The sequence below is a fragment of the Panthera leo genome, chromosome C1 (assembly GCF_018350215.1).
Source record: "Panthera leo isolate Ple1 chromosome C1, P.leo_Ple1_pat1.1, whole genome shotgun sequence".
Lineage (NCBI taxonomy): Eukaryota > Metazoa > Chordata > Mammalia > Carnivora > Felidae > Panthera > Panthera leo.
Genome location: NC_056686.1, coordinates 124,356,158 through 124,370,526, shown reverse-complemented (window position 1 = coordinate 124,370,526; position 14,369 = coordinate 124,356,158).

Below are 14,369 nucleotides of genomic sequence, written 5' to 3'. Positions count from 1 at the left end.
GCTGTTTTGTTTAACTTATTAAGCTCTTATCCAAGACCTTGGTGTGAAACCAAGGGAGAACTGACAATGGAGTTTCTGCTGTCGGGACCGCACAGAGGGATTGGTCTAAGCACTAAATCTAGGCACTAAATCAGAACCTGAAAGGACTGTTCCAGCACGCCTGCCAAGGTCCAAGAAGCTGAGGCTCAGAGAGGTTAAGGGCTTTGTCCCAAGGTCACATGGTCAACAAATGGGAAAGCCAAGGCTGGGTGCAGAATGCCAGACTCTTAGCCTCTGTTTTCCTGCCTGGCCACCCCCACTGCACCCCACCGAGGCACCTCCCAGCAAGCATCAGAGCTGGGAGCCTAGGGCAAGGACCTGGTAGAAGAATAGGTCACAGACACCTTCCCTCAAGAGTTGGGGGTGTTCGGACACTTCTAAATTTGATTTTAAAAAAGAGAGACAGAAAACACCTTCATGAAAAGAGACAAACTCTAGACAGAAAAGTCCATTTTAGAATCGGTCTCCAATCTCTGTAAAATATTGCTTGTCACCAGAACATTTGAGTCCGGTCCTCAGAGGAGACTCACTCTGCCTGCTGTTCCCGGCTTTAATTAAGAGACTGTCCCCTGTTTGTCACAAGGAGAGTGCAGGGAGCCTGTTTTGGAAAGAAGCCAATCCGATAGACCGACCCTTCATGGCTTATTTGCCAGATCCCAAACTTTAAACCTGCTAGCCCTGTGAACTTTAACCAAACCAAATTCCCTTGTTGTTCCGGCCTGGAATATTGCCCACACCTGTTTCCCAAGCCTTTGAAAAATATGTACAAGAAGGGGAGAATCAGGGTCATATTACTCTTTGAAGGAAGAAAGCCACTTTCCTCTGGGTATGTCAACTCAGTAAATAGAGTCACTGCTTCCTAATAGATGTGTGATTATTGAAAACATGTCCCCATTTAGGACATGTGGTTGAGAAAGCATTTCTCTCAGGGTTTCTGGCAGGGAGGGGTGCGGTGTGTGTGTGTGGGGGGGGGGGGGGTGGTTATTTACTTCCTAATTGAAACACCTGTCAAATTCATAGAAGATGTAAAATCATCATCAAAGACCACCCCCACCACTACTCAAATGAATTCATGTAAATGTGTTGAAATTAAAACGCAGCTCTTCAGGAAAGTGCTTTCTATGAAAGAGATGATGACATTAGTATTTACAACACAGGCACTTTTAATATCAAAGGAAGAATCTTGTTTGCTCTAGGCTTAACTATGTCAGTCTGCAGCACAATTAGCAAGGAGCCTGCAACCATACTCCCCAACAATTAAGGGGAAGGAGCGATGTTACAAAGGGGGTTTGTTCACCAAGACTTGGAGCCTGCGTCCATCTATACGCAACTCCACAAATTAGACTGTGTTGTGGCCGAAGGCGTTGATTGTTAATAGTCCTCATCTGGTGACTTTTAGGGTTTCAAAAATGTTTCTTAGCAACTGTTAGCCTTGAGAAAAAAGAGATGACACAGAAGCTGTTGGTTGGGAACCTTAAGAGCTACCTGGGGGCTGGGGGGTGGGGGGGGTGTCAAAACTGGACCCCCCTATACAGAGGGCAAGGAGAGACCAAAGAAGGAGGCAGATGTCTCCAGATAGGTGGGTGGTGGGGGTAATAAGCAAGGGAACTTACAAGGCCTGCCCTGGGCCCTGCAAGGCAAGTGGATCTCTGCACCTGCCTGCCAGAATCTTACAAGTTTATATTACACACAACCCAAAACGGAGGTCAGTAGTATATCGTCCAGATGGTCTTAACAGCACTTTGCTCTCTCAACGCTGCATCCCTGAAGCAGACTCCTAGTGCCAGTACAGTGTTTGGAATATACATTGCAAGGACAGGGGAGGGGGTGATGAGCCTCCGATTGCCCACCTCCAGCTCAGGGGTCAACTGAAGGTCATGTGCCCTTGATGACTTTCTCCAACAGAAGCCAAAATGTGGCTAGCACCTTGCCGTGCTGGGGCAACACGCTGATTTGATATATTTTATTCTTTTGTTCTGAAAAGATAAAGGAAACTACAAGAGAAGTGAAATGGGTCTAAATTTTGGTTCCCCCAGACCACAAGTAGTAGGTGAGATGATTTTTGGTGGTACCCAAACATGTTTTTTTAATAATTTTATATTTATTTTTAATGTGTGTCAGAAAAAAATTTATGACACATCAAACACTTGGCTTCATGGGCAGAAACATTTAAGGTGCACATCAATTTAAAGTCCATTTAAGAAGAATAATAAATACATTATAGTATTTACTAATAAAGTATAAATAAATAAAATAAGATGAAGTGTCTTATGTTTGGGAAACATGGGTTTTGGTGTGAGTACAGGGTTTCTCAGCTTCAATGCTATTGACATTTTATTTTTTTAATGTTTATTTATTTTTGAGAGAGAGAGAGAGACAGAGCGTGAGCAAAGCAGGGACAGAGAGAGAGAGAGAAAGGGAAAGAGGAAGACACGGAATCTGAAGCAGCCTCCAGGCTCTGAACTGTCAGCACAGACCCGGATGAGTGGCTCAAACTCACGGACCGTGAGAACATGACCTGAGCCGAAGTCAGTAGCTTAACCGGCTGAGCCACCCAGGTGCCCCAATGCTATTGACATTTTACAGTGGATCATTCTGTGATATGGGGAGCTGATGTGGGGGGCTGTCCTGTGCATCATAGAAGGTTCAGCGGCATCTCTGGACTCTACCCACTAGATGCCAGTAGCACCTCCCAGTTGCCACAACCAAACACTGTTGATGAGCAGACATTGCAAAATCAATTGAGAAACGCCCCATGTTTAAATTGCTGTAAAACTCTTAAATGATTTCTGAACACGGGGCCTCACCAATTCTGCAGCCAGTCCTCTATGTAGGGGATGCAACTCTGGCAGAAAGAGAGGTCAAGCATATGGGAACTTACAGGAGGATGTTTCACTCCGCCTACACAGGCAAAGGCTTCTCTCAAAGTGTTGACATCCCAGCAGTCCCAGCTTACATGTGTGTAAGCATTCTCAGCAACATAGCAAGATGAATTTTTTTTTTCTAAGTAGGCTTTATGCCTAGTGTGGAGTCCAATGCTGGTCTTGAACTCACAACCCTGAGATCAAGACCTGAGTTGAGATCAATTTTAACCAACAAAGCCACCCAGGCACCCCCATAGCAGGAAGAAATTTGGTAGATTCTCTTTAAAAATAGTTCTCGGGGCGCCTGGGTGACTCAGTCAGTTAAGTATACAGCTCCTGATCTCGGCTCAGGGTATGATCTCACAGTTCCTGAGATCAAGCCCCACATGGGACTCTGTGCTGACAGTGTGGAAACTGCTTGGGATTCTCTCTCTCCCTATCTTTCTGTCCCCCAAAATAAATAAATAAAATACAACAGGTAGTTCTCAAATGTCAGTCCTAAGAACAATATTGAAGTTTTCCATAGTTAACTTTCTAGTCCATAGAAAATTGAGAAAAATTATGGTTGATGAAATAGATATTCTATAAGCACCTCTTTTAAAGCTGTATACTTTATTTGTGTCACAGTTCACTTTCTAAATTATGTTAGTCTTATATTTATGTATGTGTGTGTGTTTAAATATTTCTTACCAGGGAAAAAATGGTAAACTTATCATGCCTAGTTTTTGGTCATTTTACTATAGATGAAATCCCAGAGTTTGGGATGACTAATTTAAGAACCTCACAGTAGGTTTTGCTCACAAGTAAAGTGGTAGTTTGAGGCAATTCTCTGAATAATTTAAGTCCCTCCAACTGTGCTGTGAAACCAAAATAGGTTTTAGGGTCATGCATTTTCCAGCTAGCTACATTGGCTAAAATGATGAGGTGCATCCCCAGGAATCAGCTATGGCTGGATGCAAACCACACAACTCCCCAGACCCATGTCTCTCTGTTCCAATAAATGCCTATAAATACGGATTGTATCAGTTAGTTTTTTCCATGTAACAAATCATCCCAACATTTAATGGCTTAAAATAATAACTATTTATTTAACTAACAGTTCCATAGATTGGCAACTTAGGTTGGCCTCAACTGGATGGTTCCTCTGGTCTTGGTTGGACTCACTCTTGCATTTGCTGCTAACTGCCAGGTCACCAGGGTGCTGGTTGGTCTGGGAAAGCCTTCATTTGGGACAGTTCCTCTCTGTCCCATGAGATTTCTCATAAGCCATCAGGCTAGCCCAGGCTTTTTCACATGATGCCTGGGCAAGGATCCTAGTCACTAAAATAAAGCACATAAGACTTATTGAGACCCAGGGTCAGAACAGGCACATTATCACTGTTCTTTTGGTACAAAAGAATATCACATTCTTTTGGCACAAAACAAACTACAAAGGCAATTCATATTCAAGGAGAATATGGAGGAGTGGCAAAGTTGCATTGCAAAGGGACATACATGTGGTGCCTGGGTAGCTCAGTCAGTTAAGCATCTGACTCTTGATCTCAGCTTGGGGCATAATCAGTTCGTGAGTTCGAGCCCTGTGTCGGGCTCTGTGTTGACAGCGTGGAGTCTGCTTGGGATTCTGTCTCTCCCTCTCTGCCCCTTGACCACTCACATTCTCTCTCTCTCTCTGAAAATAAGAAAAGAAAGAAAGAAAGAAAGAAAGAAAGAAAGAAAGAAAGAAAGAAAGAAAGAAAGAAAAGGGACATGCATGCAGAATGTGTGAATCACTGTACCTTTTTTTTTTTCTTTTTTTTTTTTTATCAACTGTCTTAGTCCATTTGGGCTGCTGTAACAAAATGTCATACACTGGGTGGTTTGGAAATAGTAGAAATCTATTTCTCACAGTTCTGGAAGCTGGCAAGATCAAGACACAAGCATGGACACATTTTGATGACAGCCCTCTTCCTGGTTCATAGCCGGCACCTTTTCACTGTGTCCTCACATGGTGGAAGGGATGATGGAGCTCTGTGGGGTCTCTTTTATAAGAAGAGTGATTTCACTTGTGAAGATCCACCCTCATGACCTAACCACCTCCCACAGGCCCTACCTTCTAATATCATCATATTGGTTATTAGGGTTCCAGATGGGAATTTTGAGAGGACACAAACATTTAGAGGATAGCTTCAACCTACCAAATAGTTCAAATGCCATTACTCCCAACCATGGTAGAATGAAAATCTCCCTATCACCAAGACTGCCCCACCGACAGTATTTCAGGAGAAACTTTATACACACGGATTTTACTGTCAGCAAAGAAGCAACAGTCACATAAAGTTATACAAGCTGTGTTTTCACTGACATAATCAGAACAACCCCTGTAACATTAGAAAGTTCGGTGCACCAGCAGCCAACCATGTGTCCCAACCAGTAAACTGGGTGGTCCTTGGTGCCTCCCTTTGTCTCATCTCCCATATCCTGTTGGTCACCAAGTTCTGTTAATTCTCCCTCCTGAACAAACATCAGATCCTTCCTTCCTGTCATCCCCGTTCCTCCTGTTTCACTTCAGCCCTCATCATCTCTCATGGTGACGGTGACACTTCTCCCTAATTTTGCCTACCCCTCCCTTCATGTCCTCATCCTGAATCCAGTTGCCTTTCATTCACTTAGCAAGCCTTTGTTGAATGCTCACATTCTGCCAAGCACTCTGCTGGTGGTGGCAGATACAACAGGAAATAACAGAGCCCATAGTTGGCTAAAGGAAAGAAGCAAAAAAGACTTAATTTATTCGTCAGGGTAGGTCATGTGCTGTACTGCATAACCGCAAAATCTGTGGCTTAACCCAGTAAATGGTGACTTAGGAATCCAGGTCCCTCCCATCATGTAGCTCCACCATCACAAAATCATTTACTTTCAGCCATGTGGAAGCCATGCAGAGGCAATATGGAGCCATAGAGGAAAGAGCAGAAGGATGGAGTGAGGTAGTTTATGGCCATGCCTAGGAAGTGGCATACATCTTTCCCACCGTATTCCATTAGCTGAACTCGGTCACATGGTCCCAACTTAAGCACAAAGGGGTCTGGGAACTGTAGTGTTCCTACATACTCAGAGGAGGAAAGAGAGCTGGTGAGTGTATAACCAGTCCTTTCTTCAATGGATGATTGTCATGCATATAACCGGGAAGTACGGCATCCTAAGGGAACCAGGGGAAGATCTAATGTATTTACTATATCCTTGGATTCAGGATGGCAGGGCAGTGGGCTACATAATGGCCCCTGAAGATATCCAAGTCCTAATCCCTGGAATCTCAAACCTGGCAGGAAGGACTTTGTAGATGTGATTAAGTTAAGGATCTTGAGACAGAGAAATTGTTCTGGATTATCCAAGGGGGCCCTAACTGTAATCATTAAGTGTTCTTCTAACAGGTAGATGGAGGGAGATTTGACCAGGGAAGAGAAAAAGGAGACGGGATGACAGAAGCAGAGGTTGGAGTGATGTTTTTTGAAGATGGAGGAAAAGTCCACAAGTCCCAGAAACTGAAAAGCTGAGAAAGGCAAGGAAGAGATTATCTCTTGGAACCTCCAGAAGGAATCAGCCTGCTGACACCTTGATTTTAGCCTGTTAAGGCTCAATTTGAACTTCTGGCCTCCACAAGTATAAGAGAATACAGTTTTCTTGCTTTAAAACACCGAATTTGTGGTCATTTGTGACAACAGGGAGAGGAAACTAATACAAGCAGTAATGCCTAGGCTGAGTTCCAGATAAGGATCACTCATTAGTAGCTAGGCAAAAAGACTGGAAGGCAGGGCCAGAAGTGGAAGTTAAGACTGAAGGGTAGCAAGGTCCAGATCCAACAGGAGAGGGAGTGGAGGGGAGGAGGGAGGGTAGTGAATTTAAACCTGAGGGTACGAGGAAGGCTTTGAAGCAGAAGTGACCTGACCAAGATTTGCATTTTTGCAAGATGACCCCACCTGCTCTGTGGAGAGCAGATCAGGGTAACCAGTGCTGGCGGCAGAAGACAGTCATTTGCTTTATCCCAGGAGAAAAGTAGAAAGGCAATAATTCAGGGTCCTGGCAATATGTAGTGAAATCAACAGGACTTGGTGATGGCCCGCCTCTGATAAGAGACATCCACTCCATCACCAACATCAGCTGCACCAATTCTGGTGGTTAATGGTACCTGCAGAGGACATAACCTGCTTATCCACCTATCTGGAATAGAGACAAACTAGGGAAGTCTAAAGGAACAGGGAAGGTGCCTGTGAGGACCAGGTGCTATCTACTGGATGCCTTCTTTCAAATCCTGTAGTTGCCACGACCATCATGTCCTTTGTAATTTGAATAAAATAGTTACAGCACCATCCCCATATAAAGGGAAATCCAGCATTAACCTTCATCACCACCCACACCACGATCAAGTGATTTCTGTTTCTCCTAATCTCTTCTGACTCTGATTTCCTGCTTCTGCTTGTACACCTATGTTGATGTGCGCTCCACAAAGATGTCCCCAACCGATGGGTGAGCTGGGGCTGAAATCCAACCTGCAACTGTCCTGGCCAAGTGATGCACTCTTGGTGTCTACAGAAAATGATTTGATGCTTGGCATGGCCAGAACTTGGAGCTTTTGAGGAGAAAAGACTGGAAATAAACGTCAAGTAGGGGGTCAGCTTAAAGTGTTTCAAAGCCTTGCTAAGGGGTTCAAGACTGCTTCCTATAATGATGGTACCTTGTCTAACAATGTAAAGCAAAGATAGACACATCCATTCAGATTTGCATCTTTTGCAGATCACTTTGTCAGCCAATCTGGTCCTCATCACCCATCTGGGACCGAGAAAAAGCAAACCAGTCTGAGCTGAGAACGTCTATACCGAGTCCTGTGGGGAATCCCATTGGCCTCCATGCACAGACAGGATCCAACAGTGCTGGGAAACAGAAAGGGAAAATGGATCTGATTCCAGAGAGAAGCAGAAACAAGACAAAAAGAAACTTAACTACCTTGCTGATGGCTTTCTGGATCCTGAGATTTGGGGGTTCTGCATGCTACTACTGGATCTTCCAATGCAGTCCTCCTACCTTCCTCCTGTTTTTGCCCAAACTGACTCAAGTTGATTCCTATTATAATTCTGACCTGGATACTGTGTGTCCAGTTTCTGTCTTCAGGCCTTCACCACATCACCAACAAGTGTCACATTTTGTGTCTCTCCTCCCCAATGCCATGAGTTGGCCAGATGGAGAGGAGAAGGAGAGGTCAGGGGAAGGCAGGGGTGGGGAGAAGAGGCAAGAAAAGGGGAGGAGGAGAGGGGAGAAGAGAGAAAGGTGTCATTGCATACATACTCAGATGTAGAAAAGTGTTCATTATGGCAGTTTGTGATAGCAAAGGACTGAAAACAACATCCATCAGTGAGAGACCTGATAGTCTCCCAGAGAGATCTCTCCATCAGTGAGGTATTGGCTAAATAAATCACAGAACTTCCATATTGGAATACTGTACAGCAGTTACAAAAAATGAGCAGTGAAAAAAAATTCTAGCGGTGCCTAGGTGGCTCAGTCAGTTGAGCATCTGACTTTTGATATTGGCTCAGGTCGCGATCTTGACATTCGTGGGATTGAGCCCTGCGTAGGGGTCTGAGCTGACAGCTCAAAGACTGCTTGGGATTCTCTTTCCCTTTCTCTCTGCCCTTCCCCCATCTCTCTCTCAACATAATTCAATAAAAAAAAAAAAATCCAGAACTCAGTTTAACATTATTGCCTTACTTACATATTTAATAAATAAATATGTTTATATTCTAAACATGGTTTAAATTATAATAAATCATAATTCACATTATTATACATCTAAATGTATTTTATAAAAATATATAATAAATATACTGTCCTTTATTAAAATATGTAAAAATATATAAGTATATTTATTATATGAATGTATTTATATAAATAACACAAATATTAAACTTCGAAGTAAATTTATATTTATAATAATAATATACATATATTATACGTAAAGCAGAAATACAAGCACACTTACTTTAAAATTTTTTTAATGTTTATTTATTTTTGAGACAGAGAATGAGTGGGGGAGGGGCAGAGAGAAGGAGGCACAGAATCTGAAGCAGGCTCCAGGCTCTAAGCTGTCAGCACAGAGCCCCATGCGGGGCTTGAACTCATCAGCTGCCAGATCATGCCCTGAGCCGAAGTCAGACAGACACTCAACCCACTGAGCCACCCAGTCGCCCCAAGCACACTTACTTTTAGAATGCACAGACTGTTTCTGGGAAGATGCACTAGAAGAAGTCGTGACCCTCAGGAACTGGAAGGGTGGGGAGGCACATTGCTCTTCCCTGCATGCTTCTGTGTACTGTTTTTTAAACCTCTAAATGCTTCAACTATTCCAGAAAAGTAATCAATTAAAATGTTTTTAAAAGCAAAGAAAATGAGCAAATGCACTGAACAAAGGGTAGATGAGAAAGAAAAGAAAAGAGCACCAAACAGCTCAACAACCACCACCTGAGTTCCAGTCTCAGCCCCTCCATGATGGATCCTTGACCTTGACTAAACCATTTCCCTTCCTTGGGCCTCGGTTTTTTCATCTGCAAAATAGGTCAGTAGAATCCAATGGTCTCTAAGGTCCTGGCTCCAAAAAACGTCTAATTGCTTGGGCAGAACTTTCTTTCAAATGAAAGCAGTAATTGTCCTAGCTTCCCACAACAGCATAGGATGTTACCATTATAATACGAAATGGCTTTTTCTTTATTAGAGTTATCTTTGGAATATGGTGCCTTAAAGGATATAAAATGAATCATAAATAACATTTTTGCAAATCATGTAGAATAAGATGATTTTTTACAAGAGGCACATTTGGGTGCCTAATCAACCCCGTACCCTCTGCAGAGAAAAGTCCTCCATAGCCTGGCCAGAGATGGACGCAGATGCCTGACCCAGGAGGATCCAGTCAATTATAATGCTGCCTAAAGCCAATTAGATTTGTCCTCAAGAACTTGAGTTAAGAAAACACAGCCGGGGGGGTGGGCAGTCCCATTACCTTAATGCTTAGGAACCAGACAAAGTTGCATGAGAGCAGGAATTGTACAATCTTCCTCCTGCTGTATGCCCAGTGCTTACCACCACCCTGGCACATACTAGGTGCTCAATAAATATTTGTTGAGGGGTGCCCGGATGGCTCAGTCAGTTTAGCGTCTGACTCTTGATTTCGGCTCAGGCGATGATCCCAGGGTCATGGGATGGAGCCCCATGCTCAGTTGAGCATGGAGCCTACTTGGGTTTCTCTCCTCTCTCCCTCTGCCCCTCTCTTCTGCATGCTCTCTCTCTCAAATTATATATATATATATATATATATATATATATATATATATATATACACACACACACACACACACACATCTATCTCTCTCTCTCTCTCTCTCTCTCTCTATATATATATATATATATACACACACACACATACATATACAGCTGAAGATTCCCTGGTACCACCCAGTTTCTTACTCTGAGAGACCTAGATTTCTAGATTTTCTTGGGATTTTGATCTTTCTTTAAAAACCCACTTCCACCTAAGCTAATCTGAACAGATTTGGGGTTCTTTCATCCAAAAGAGCCCTAAGACAACTATTCTTTGTTTTCTCAAAACACGACTCATTTTTTTCCAGAGATTACTTTCCATTAATTAAATACCATCAAAATTCATAGTAATATGTTCCATGGTTCATTCCCCGCAGCAAACGTGTGTTGAGCTAGAAACTATGTGAGACCTGAAAGATGAATGGGGCAAGTCGTGGCCACCCGGACATTACATTCAGATACAGAAAGGCAGACATACAGTTAAGTCCTTCGAAGAGCAGGTCATCTGAAAGAGAAGGTTTCAACAGTGCACTCTGGGTATAAGTGAGAGAAAGAGATCAATATCCGGGAAGACTTCATGGAAGAGATGACCATATACAGGGGTTGTGAAGAATGAGCAGGATGCTTACGGTAAGGGTTAGGTCACCCTCGCAACCCTGCTTGGCCCAGGGCGAAGGCGAAGGGGAGGGAGAGGTAGGCGGATCACGCTTGCGCCGTCGTCTCATTCGGGAGGGGGTTCACGCATGCCCCCCGCCCACCCTCAGCGATGGAGAGGGGACATGCATGCGCCACGCCCCCCTTTGGCGCGGGAGGGGTGGTCACGAATGCGCCCCGCCCGTAGTCGAGGGAGGGGGAACACGCATGCACACGCCCCCTCCGGGAGAGAGGATGTCTCACATGCGCCCCCGCTGGGCGAGGGTGGTGGGCCACGCTTGGGCCCCCAGCTTGGGGAGGGAGGGGGGGTCACGCTTGCGCTGCCGCCTCGGCGCGGGAGGGGGCAAGCGCCCCTCTCCCCTGGAGGCGTCATGCACGCGTCTATTCTTCGCCCTTTCATCGAGGATGTAGTAGTGATGTTGGTTTTAAGTGAGATGTTTTCTATGGCATGTTGGTAGTTTAGTGCGTTAAGAGTCCCATTTTGGCTCGAGACGCCCTGAGTCGGCCTCGGTGCTGACGGCTTTGAACCTGGAGCCTGCTTTAGATAAGGTGTGTCTCATTCTCTCTCTGCCCCTTCCCCACTTGTGTTCTTTCTCCCTCTCTCAAAAAAATATACCGAAAAACATTTTAAATCAGAGGTTTCCTGGATGGCAGGCATCTGTCTTGTCTCTTGTTCTTTGTTATCTTTGGGATAGTTGACATATACAACATTTCCCCAGCCAGCATCAGGGACGTGCAGCATTTCTTCTACCGGCTGGACACCTCTCATCCACTGTGACACTGCATTCCTCTAGCGCATCCCACATGCCTCTGGAAACTGGACTGTAACTGTGGACAGCAGCACTGACCCATTGTCTTCTGATGGTATTTCAGTAGGCTCCTCATTCACATCTTTGGTTACCTGAGTGTCTTCTGACATCTCTTATTTTTCTGCTAGGCTGCTGCTAGGACGCCGGACAGGGAATCTGAAGCAGTGAGGGATCCAGGAGCAGCCCAGCTACTGCTTGGCTCTCACAAAATGGTCGCCTTGTAACTCTTTATAGGAGAGGAGAAAACACTGCCACCAACACCATTTCATAATCTTGCACTGAATGTGGAGACAACCACCACCCACCCTGAAAAGGAAACTCTGGCAGGGTATGTGTATAGTATCTACAGTGTTGATCAACTATTCTCGACCAATAAGTGATGTACTTTTGACTGGTAAGTGTAAATTTAAATCCCTCAGAGGGGATTTTATTCTCTGAGGTCATCCCAACCTAAATTATTGGCCCATGGGGAGACTTGTTGTCCATGTTGGTTGTAGTCTCTTTGTGCCAGTGAATTAAAGCTCCATAGGGTCTTCTTGTCCTATTCCTGCCTTTTCACAGGAAGGTCCATTTCACCGATTGGAAGAGACAGTAAAACCCTCCTGTGGCCATTCACAGGAGTCACTATTTACGGAACAAGTGATTATGCTACCTGTGCTGAATCGGGATACCATGGTTGTTTCACGAGGTTCCTGTGCAGGCAGGGCCTCCAATACTAGAAATATTAGAGGTGGTATGATTGGTAAACAAGTGGGGTTTGTGTTCGTTGGGTTCCTTTTACTTATTTTCGTCTTTCTTTCATTGCCTATCTCTGTTGGGTCAACAATTGGGTTCATGTTGACTTTATACTCAGGTTATTTTTGTCTTATTGTTAACTGTCCGTGGTTATCCGCACTGAAAGAAACTTATGCAAGGACAAACATTTCTTGTTGCACATACCAGCATTATTGCTTTTATTGTGAAATTCATCTGTTCTTAAGAATTGGTTGTCTATTTTTGGTATTCAGATCTTAAGATCATATACCAATGCCTGAGCCCTACTACCAACGCTCATGACCACAGCCCTAACATCTGCCTACAGTATGCAAATCATATTTTTCGACCTTCTAGGACAGCCTCGATACACCTACATCAGCAATGCATAGGTGTCATTCTTGAACCCCTAATCAGCGATGAAAGGGTGTCACGCTTACACCCCCCCCCCCCCCAATCTGCGAGGGAGTAGTGATGCCACTATTAAATCTGACGTTTCCTGAATAGCTTTTTTCACTTTCAGAGCTGAAGAAGCAGGCATATGTTACTGTTAGGGTTAGGGTTAGAGTTAGGGGTTTGGGTAAGGATTAGGTCACACCTGCACCCCAGCTTCAGCGGGGGAGGGAGGTCACTTATGCACCTTGCACCCCTTGGCACTGGAAGGGGTCACCCATGGGCGTTGCCCCACCTCAGTGAGGGAGTAGTGATGCCACTATTAAATTTGACATGTGGCTCTTCTCAGTTTCATAGCTGAAGAAGCAGGCATCTCTTAAGGTAAGGGTTAGGGTTAGGATTACTCTTTGGGGTTAGGGTAAGGGTTAGGTCATGCATGCACTCCCCTTTGGCAAGGGAGGGAGGTCATACCTGACCCCACCCCCTCGCGCTGGAGGGTGTTCAGGCATGTGCCCCACCCCCCCTGCAAGAGAGTAGTGATGCTATTATTAAATCTGAGGGTTCATGACTGGCTCTTTTCTCTCTCACAGCTAAAGAAGCAGGCATCTCCCATGGTAAGGGTTATGGTTAGGATTACCTTTAGAGTAACAGGTCAAGCTTACTTCCCTGCCTCCAGGCATGGGAGGGCTTCAGGCATTACCCCCCCCCCCCCCCCCCCCCCGCACCCCTCTGCAGGAGGGTGTTGATGCATGCGCCCCGCCCCCGCTCCTCAGGAGCGTATTCACGCATGAGCACAGCACGCCCTCAGGGCGGAATGATGTTCATGCATGTGCACCACCACCCATCTGCGAGGGAGGGCGTACCTGCATGCATCGCACACGCCTCATGGCGGGAGGATTTCACACATTAGCCCCGTCCCTCGTCATTAAGGAAGGGTGTTCATGCTCTCCACCCCCCGCTTCGGCACAGGAGGTTGTTGACATATATGCCTCACCCGCTCAGAACGGGAGAATATTCACCCATGCGCCCCGACCCCCCCAGCGAGGGAAGGTGTTCACGCATGCGCCCTGCCCCCTGGGCGCCAGAGGGTGTACACGCATGCGCACAGTGCCCCCTGGTGGCAGAAGGGTGTTCACCCATGAGCCCCGGCCCCCCTTGGTGCCCTAGGTGGTTCATACATGCTCCCTGTTCCCCTCCGCATGGGAGGGGGTCACACATGTGTAGCACCACTCCTCAGCGAGGGAGTATTGATGCCACTGGTAATTTTGACTTTGCATAAATGGCTCTTTTCACTTTCACAGCTGAAGAAGCAGGCATCTCTTAAGGGAAGAGTTAGGGTTAGCATTACTGTTGAGGGTTAGGGTAAGGGTTAGATCTCGCTTGCACCCCTCCTTTGGAGTGGGAGGGTTTCACACCATCAGTCTTGCCATACAACACAGCCGGGTTAAAAATCCTGCCTTTGCCTCTTAGTACTTGCCAACAGATGGAAGCAACTTAACTTCTTTGAGCCTGTTTCCTTGTC